The sequence below is a fragment of the Humulus lupulus genome, chromosome X (assembly GCF_963169125.1).
Source record: "Humulus lupulus chromosome X, drHumLupu1.1, whole genome shotgun sequence".
Taxonomy (NCBI): domain Eukaryota; kingdom Viridiplantae; phylum Streptophyta; class Magnoliopsida; order Rosales; family Cannabaceae; genus Humulus; species Humulus lupulus.
In genome coordinates this window covers 64,075,917-64,084,246 of record NC_084802.1, presented here as the reverse complement: position 1 = coordinate 64,084,246, position 8,330 = coordinate 64,075,917, and the positions used below count along the sequence as shown (strand labels likewise).

The following is an 8,330-nucleotide window of genomic DNA, read 5'->3' as shown; positions in this document are numbered from 1 at the left end:
GTCTATAGAGATTCTTTTTAGTAGTTAATTATTTTTTTAAATAAAAAATTAGAAAAAATAACAAATTAGAGTAAGGACTATTAAATATTTTTTTATGTAAAAATTAATTATTTCTTTAAATGAAAAAATTAGAAAAAAAAAAACAAATTAGAGCAAATAGAAGGAGAGGATGCCAACTCATCTTCTCAAATGTCTTATTTAAATAAGTCTTATTTAAATAAATATCTCATATATAAAAAAAATACTGATGTTTGAACAAATTAATGTAAATAAATAGTACTTTATTTATAGACTAAAAGTATAACACTCGCAATAGTTTGTAAACCATGTGGGACTATATAGAGATGTTTTATAATTAAATACATATTTTTTAAAAATAAATATTAAATATAAAATTAAAAAAAAACTACAAATTAGAGAAAATAGAAGAATAGAAAGAGAGGGTGTCACCTCATTTTCTCAAAATTTTCATTTATATAAATACTAGGAAATGAAACAACTCATCCAGCGACTCTTCAAATTTTATTTATTTTTAAATAAAAAACAATATACTGTATTTCTTATATAATAATAACTTATTATAGAACAATAAATATAACAAACTACAAAACAAATACACTCAAATATTTAAATAGCATTATTGATTGTCATTATATTATTAATTAATTTGATCCAAATAATCGTTATTATTATTATCAGCATCATGTATATATATACATAATAACTATTTATGTAAGTATAATTTTGTAATACAAATGGTTAATTATTAGTACTCTATCCCTCGCTACAAGAAAAATGTCTTTCAATGGCATTGCTAAAACGCTGTCTATTTAAATAGATAGCGTTAAATCTAACGCTATGTCATCTGATGTTATTAAAAGTCCCACTCTTTTGATAGCGTTTTTAACATGTCATGCAACCTTGTTATAAAACCGTATACTATAGCATTTTATAAATATTATCGTAAAATCTCATTACATTTTCTGTATGTCATTACCACTTATGTGTAGACCACAAATGCTTATTTACAATAACGTTTTTAATTGTTATCTTTAACACTTTTAATAACATTTGTTGAACGCAATCTACACTATTTTACAACAATTTTTATTTGTCATATAAGTTAATACTGTGGAATTTGCAAAACATTTTCTAATAGTGTTGATGACATTTTTTAAAAGTAATGTCAATCATTTGACTACACAATTTGCATTGGGTAAAATCATATATCATGACATTTAGAAAACCTTAATGATATAACTATGTATTTTCTTATTATATTCATTCGAGAACAAGTTCACCATAACACAAATTCAAATTAAGTTGAAACATATTATTTTGCATTCCTATAATTTAGCTACTTAAAAGCTAAAATATTAATATCCAAAAAGTATTACAGTCTTGAATACACTAATTCAGCAAATTTATTCAAACAAATTGTGTCACTGTTTCATGATGAGCATCCATCCAAAATAATGCACCTCATTCTTCAGTTGTGCACCTGAAAAAATATAAAGTATATCCAAAAACTTTAAACAACAAACAAAAATTAAAGACAAAATAAGTAGAACATGAATATAGTTAACTAAGTAGAGAGAAAATAATTAAACAAGGAAAACAGATTCAACACTTACTATCCACCAGCCTCAACAACTTCAATAGTACCATTGTAGAAAGTGTTCTAATAAGGATGCTGGTCTATCTCATAAATAATGGGTACCAATAAGATCAAAGAATTGAGGCTGCAGTCCAAAAAAAAGTCTAGGTCATCCATATAGAAGTGATTTAAGAAACTGAAAATTCATGACATTGCCAATACAGTTCATGTATCTGCAAGTACTTGGCAGTCTAGCTAACTCTAAGCATACACAAGAAAGCATCAATTGGAATTCTAGCTACTTCATAATTAATAGGCACTAATATTGTTATTATAAATAAATAAACAGCCTAATTAAACTTTAAGAAGTAGCAGGTTGAAACAATACAGCTTTGAATTGACTTAACAAGCTAATGGGCCTATTTTTATTTTAACTAAGCTTGATCGATCCTAATGCATTTATATTTGTTCTTTTTTTATGTTAAGAAGATTTAATACCATATACAAACTTGGGACAGAAGTTTGCTATGTCTACAATAGCTCCTGATTTGTCTATACCGATGTGTGAGCCCTCATCTTATTATTCTCTTGTTCTTTAAATCTTGTTCTCTATAAAGATGTAAGAAATATAAAACAAAACAACAACAAATAAGAAATTGTACTGGTAAGTGTAGAATATTTGCCAGGAGAAATGTAGAGGTGTGAAATGAATAACAAAACAAAGGAATAGAGTAAATAAAGAATTATTACTGGTAAGTGTAATTTTTGTTAGGAGAAATGACAAACAGAGTAAACAAACTAACTACTGCATTTTCTTTTGTGGCATCTTGAAATCATTTAAATACTCATGTTAGAGCAAACAAACTACTGAAAATTTAAAAATTCAAAAAATAAGGCAACTTTTCTAGTTTCAGATTAATCAAACTAAACTAAAAAAAAAATATTAGATTGTATACCAAAAATGAGTTTCATGCAACTTTCTTGAAAAAATTCTTTTGTGGCATCTAAAAATCATTTAAATACACATGTTAGAGCAAAAAAACAACTGAAAATTAAAAATTTAAAAATGTGGCAAGTTTTCAAGTTTCAGCATAATAATCAAACTAAAAAAATCAGATTGTATATCAAAAATGAGTTTCATGCAACTTTCTTGAATGAGAGCACACCAACTGCAACTTTCATGTAACTCAAAAATCCAAAAAAAATGGCGAGTTTTCAAGTTTCAGCATGATGAAACTAATAAAATCAGATTAGTGCATTGAATGAGGGCACACCAGCTGCATTTGAAAACAAAATGCCGTAAAAAAATTTAAACCTGTTGGACTTGCTGCATCAGGGGATCCGTAAAAAGTTTAAACAGTATAAGCTTCAATAATAATAACAAAAAATATGAAAAGAAAAAACCATTGACAAAGAAAACACAATCCAAAATTAGAATCAATGTGCATAGAAAACAGACCCGAAATCAAAATCAAACTCAAAATAATGAGAAGCTAGATCATTAAAATCAACCCAAAAATGATTTCAGATTCTTTATCTTACTAAATGTAAAAACATGAGGCTTAAAATTACTTAATCGTTGATAGAAGCTTATTAAAACCTTCTCTTATGAACAACTTCTTATCTGAAATCATCTTCCTTTTGGTAGTCAACATTCTTAGCTCTTTTCGATACTAAACAGACACATTTTGTAGTTTATATAAGATACAAAAACTTAGGCATTAAGATAAAAAAAATCAGCCTTGTTATAATAATCAAGTGACAGAAATTAAGTACCAGAAGCAGCAGCTCCACAAACTACTCCCCAAATTTAAGGAGGCCAAGTTACAGGCTTTGTCACTAGAAGTCGAATCTTCCATTTGTTCTGAACATTCAAATTCACAAGTTAATGATCTAACACAATACTCTACCTAGAACAATTTCAAAAACTAAAAGCTTTTCAACATATTACATACCCAACCATACCAAGCTAAATAAACTATATGTATAAAACTCAAATCAACTAACTAAAATATGTATGTTGGCAACTTAAAAAATGAATAGCTTTCTGAATATTGGAAACAATACATTAAAGGGTCACATATCTTAAAATTGCATCAACAAATGATTATACTGCAAACAACAAATGTTTTAGTAAACTAAAACATTCACAGCTTCATGTTAGAGCAAATGCACAAAGAATTAAATTAAGAGCACCAAGAAGACCAATAAGGCTATTATTCAACAAAAAATTACAAAACAACATGCAACCATAGCCATCTTCCAAAAAAAACTTATTTAAAAAAGATCTTGTCTTTTTACAGAACATGCCATCTTTTTCCTTCTTATTTTAATTATTAATATTTAAACTTCCAGAGATTTTTTTTAAAAAAAAAAAGGTAATTGAAATTGTAAGAAACTCATTCAAAATGTTGAATATTGGTTTATGTCAACAAGCCCTTCTTGTGCCATCTATGATGTTAGAACTTAGCAACACAATCAACTACAAGTCATGTACAAATCCAATAGTCAAACTATACCATAGTTGTCATTCTCTACAGTTATTGAGCCATCATCTTCACTTATTGTCTGTCTGAAGAAGAAAGAGCTGCAATCACCTCTTGTAGAGAATGGCCTATCAATTTCTGTACAATCTGAAGAGCACACAAGGTTAATCAACTAAGCAGTTATTGCACCTAGCTCTTGGCAGCAGAAGTGAAAGTCCAAGTGCACTTAATTACATCATGATGAATTCGAATCTCAGAGATTAGACTACCATCAACATAAGTAGCAGTTATAGTTGAATATGAAAGTAATAAGGCTACTTCAGAAGCAAGACAAGAGAAAAGAATTTAAATACGTTGCATAAAAAAGTTTGCTTTATGCTCATCTATAAGGCATGAGCTCATCTATAAAAAAGTTTTCTTTCTTTTTTTACTTTCTGACATATATGTTAGGCAATGTGCATTTTCTAGTTTTATAAATACTTATATCACCTATTCAAATCAAGATTATTGAAAGACCATATCCAAAATGAGAACAACACATTAATAGTTTCTATTGCAACTATTATCAAACATTTCATATGCAATAATTTTTTAAAAAACTTTATGATAACATGAATAATAATAATTAAAAATAAGGTTCTCATGATAAAATACAAAGAACAATAGATTTTTACAAGCCACACTTTATAAATACGAAAGCTTTTCAGTATAAAATAATCAAAGAGTGAAAGAAACATGTATATGTAAACCAATATCTGGAAGGTATTATACTTTGTATCAAAGCCAACCAAAACAAAAATAATTTGAAGAAAGATGTTAGAAAATTACAGAACGTACCCAAAATGGGGAGTATTGTTTGCCATGCTGAGCCCTCACTTGTAAATCAAAATCAGATCTAAGAGTCTACAAAATGAAATCATTCAAGCATATCTAAAACTCATAAAAAACAATCAAAGAGAAGTGCCCTTCCATTTTTGTCCCCGCCAATCTCAAAATGTTTGCATCGCTGCAAAATTCCACAAAGATCAAACAATCATCTAATACAATAACCATAATAAAATATAATCCACTACAATGCAATGTACCATATATTCTATTCCTTATCAATTTGGTTTACGAAACAAATTACAATCATTAATTGCTCACAATATTTTATAATAACTCTAACTAGAAAGACAATATATGTAGTTTCTTTTTTATTAATCTAAGAATCCCACAACATCACAACAAAATATTAACCTTTATGGTCATTAAAAATCTTGCTTAAGAAATACTTAAAACAAATTCAGTAGCTCAATTTATTCGGTAGAAATCAATACCCATTTCCCAATCTTCAACTATTAAAAGGTCATAGACCTCAACAATAGCTCTCAAGCCACGTACCTTTGGCACCCCACAAGAGGGCCCTATTGGCATCCTCCAACTAATTACTACAAACCAACTCCTCTGCCACAACTAACTAAGCATAAATCATACCAAAGCCCCACCCAATGTTAGTTTTCAAATTTTCTTATTGCATAAAATATAGTTTTCGATACATTTAAGTTATTTACCATATCAATATGTGCAAATAATAAGATTTATGAACAATTTTAAATCTAACACGCATTTTTAAATAAAACCCACTTGCTAGAATGCTGCTAAGACTCTTCTTAACTGCTTTGCCGCGAATATCATTGTTTGCTTAATCCATTTCCATTCTTTTCATCTCCCAAAATCTATTTTAAAAATAATAAGAAAAAAGAAATCATTCATTTTAAATCCATAAATCATTCCAATAAACTGGTGTCGCAAATTGAAAGGGACCATAAACCAATTGGCAAAAATTACAAACAATATCAATAAAAATGCTCCCTTTACCCTAATTTGTACATTATCCTCACATATTACATCAACCTCAGAATCGGCAAAAATAGGAGAAAGCATATCAATTTGTTACAAAGGTAATCATTAACAAATTTGATTCAATATGTTGCATTAATAAATGAAAATGTCAATATCAAGAGAAAGGCAATAATATTAAGTGAACTGATCTACATAAAAAATGAATAAAACATATTATTTGCAAAATAGCCCCGTCCAAATCGAAGTCGAGCCCATCTTCCCTGAAAGCTTCGCCAACATTTCCCACTTCCCGTTTTCGTAACCACAAGAGAACTGTAACAGATAGAGAGAGAGAGAGAGAGAGGGAGTGAGATAGTATCAGTGAGATGGGGAGAGATAGAGATGAGAGGGAGGGAGTGAGGAATTTTAGGGTTATTCATGACAAAACACAAGAGAAAATATATAAAATCAAACACTTGAGAGAATAAAGAGAGAAAGAGAGACACCTTATCTCCCGCTGCCTCGCAAGAACCTAGCACCATCAAAGAACTGACGATGACTTCGACAATCTAAGGGTTCGATCCTTGAGAGGGTTTTGAACCTAAAGAAGAGCTGAATCCAACCGTGCAACTGGCTCCATAAATGGAGGACGGAGTTGGCCGGAAAACTCCTCGAATCTCACAGAGGCGCACGACTTCGACAAGCAACCAGCGGTGGAGGATGGTGCGTTCATAGGCGTGGATATGGAGAAAGGGTTTTGGTGGCCGCGCTTCCTTGTGGTGTGGTATGGTGTGGCGCGTGCGGCTCCCTAACAGACAGAAAGTGGTCAACTGGCTTGGGCAGAGACGTGCGAGAGGGAGAGAAAGGAAAAGTGTGCTATGCGTATATTGAAAAATGACAAACAACTTAGAGCTTCTTTCGTTTAGAAAGAGAAAAGGCGGGGATTATTTCCTCAAAAATTATTTCGTTTCAAGCACATTTTTTTCACACTTCTCATTTTCTTTTAATGACATTTTTTTAAAAATGTCCAAATTCAATGTTATTATTACTCCAGCTTTTTCTTGTAGTGCCTCCACCATTCAAAACTATTAAACAAAAATATAATAGTTCAATGGACAATGAAAAGGATCGTGAGAAAGATGCGGAAGAAAATACAGAGGTTCAAAGAAATTTCATGAGAATAATAAAAAGAGTACCTGAGGCATATAATTTGTAAAAACTAATTAATTTATTATAATATAATTTATAAAAATGGCTCTAAATTATTATTATTATTATTATTATCATTATTTATAAACCACATTAAATCAACATTAATTAAAAAATGTAACATACAATTTGGAAAAAATATTATCAACATTCTCATTAATGAAAATCATATCCACTTTTATTATTAATATTTAATTTAAAAAAAATATAACAAACCAATTATTATTATTAATAATATTTTATTTAGAGAAAAGAATGATTTCATTAAGGCAAACAAGCCAAAGAGTCATACAAAGATGGATCTACAAATCATGCCACATCTAAATTGGTAAACCTGGCCACCAAACCTTGGTCTCTTTCCATGGACAGGGCAGTTGTGCCAGAGAGTGAAAGACACTATTATGGAGTCAATTACAATATCTAATAGAAAAGGATTCCAGTTTACCACTCAAAAACCATGATGTCTTGAAGGAGCATTCCAAACTCTGAGACACACTTAGAGTTATTACTGATTGCCTGACACACCCTAAGACAGTCTGATCTGGAAATTACCTTAGTATAACCTAAGTGTAGGCACAAAGAGAGGCCCTGAAGCACAACATAAGCCTCAGCCAAGTGTGGTTCCATTGTGGAGGAAAGAGGCGAGGCCGAAGATGCTAGCACCCTTTCATCCTTATCGTACAAGACAGCTCCCAATCCCACCTTCATTCGCTTACTGTCCATTCCAGCATCAACAAATAAACAAACGGTATCATCCTCCATTTGACTAGCTTGAGTCTCGACATGCTCAAGGTTAACATTTATGATGTCCACGTTGTTGCTCAGTCCATGGGTCATTCGAAATCTGCTTAGAAAGTCAAGCGACCAATTCAAAACAAACTCATCCTTGATCCAAAGGTGATCATGAATGAACTTGTTTCAGCGGTACCATATCCTCCACCACAAAGTTAAGAGTTGTTCCATTTCCTGTCTAGGTAGTATGCTCATACAATCCAGAATCAAAGTATACAAATCGTGACAATCTTTAAGCTTGTCCAGACCTTTAGTTGGCCATTCTACTTTTATGGACTTCAACTTCGAACACTCCCAAAGGACATGCATGGTAGTCTCAGGTGCCTTGTGACAGATTGGGAATGGGTCTCAAATTGAATTCCATGTCTAGTGAGATTACAGGAGGTTGGAATGAAGTTAAGTGAGGCTTTCCATGCAAATAT

The 8,330-nt window shown here is 30.7% G+C and overlaps 1 long non-coding RNA gene across 2 annotated transcripts; it reads right to left on the bottom strand.

The window, feature by feature from the left end:
• Window positions 1–1,318: 1,318 nt before the first annotated feature.
• Window positions 1,319–6,794, bottom strand: LOC133803439 (uncharacterized). Of its 2 annotated transcripts, XR_009877943.1 has the most exons (7): window positions 6,414–6,794; window positions 5,710–6,240; window positions 4,921–5,089; window positions 4,117–4,230; window positions 3,374–3,461; window positions 1,635–1,742; window positions 1,319–1,501 (listed from the first exon to the last, which is right to left on the bottom strand). It is a non-coding gene; the product is annotated as an uncharacterized LOC133803439 (long non-coding RNA). The 2 variants fall into 2 exon arrangements; XR_009877942.1 differs by having other exon boundaries at window positions 4,921–6,240.
• Window positions 6,795–8,330: the final 1,536 nt, after the last annotated feature.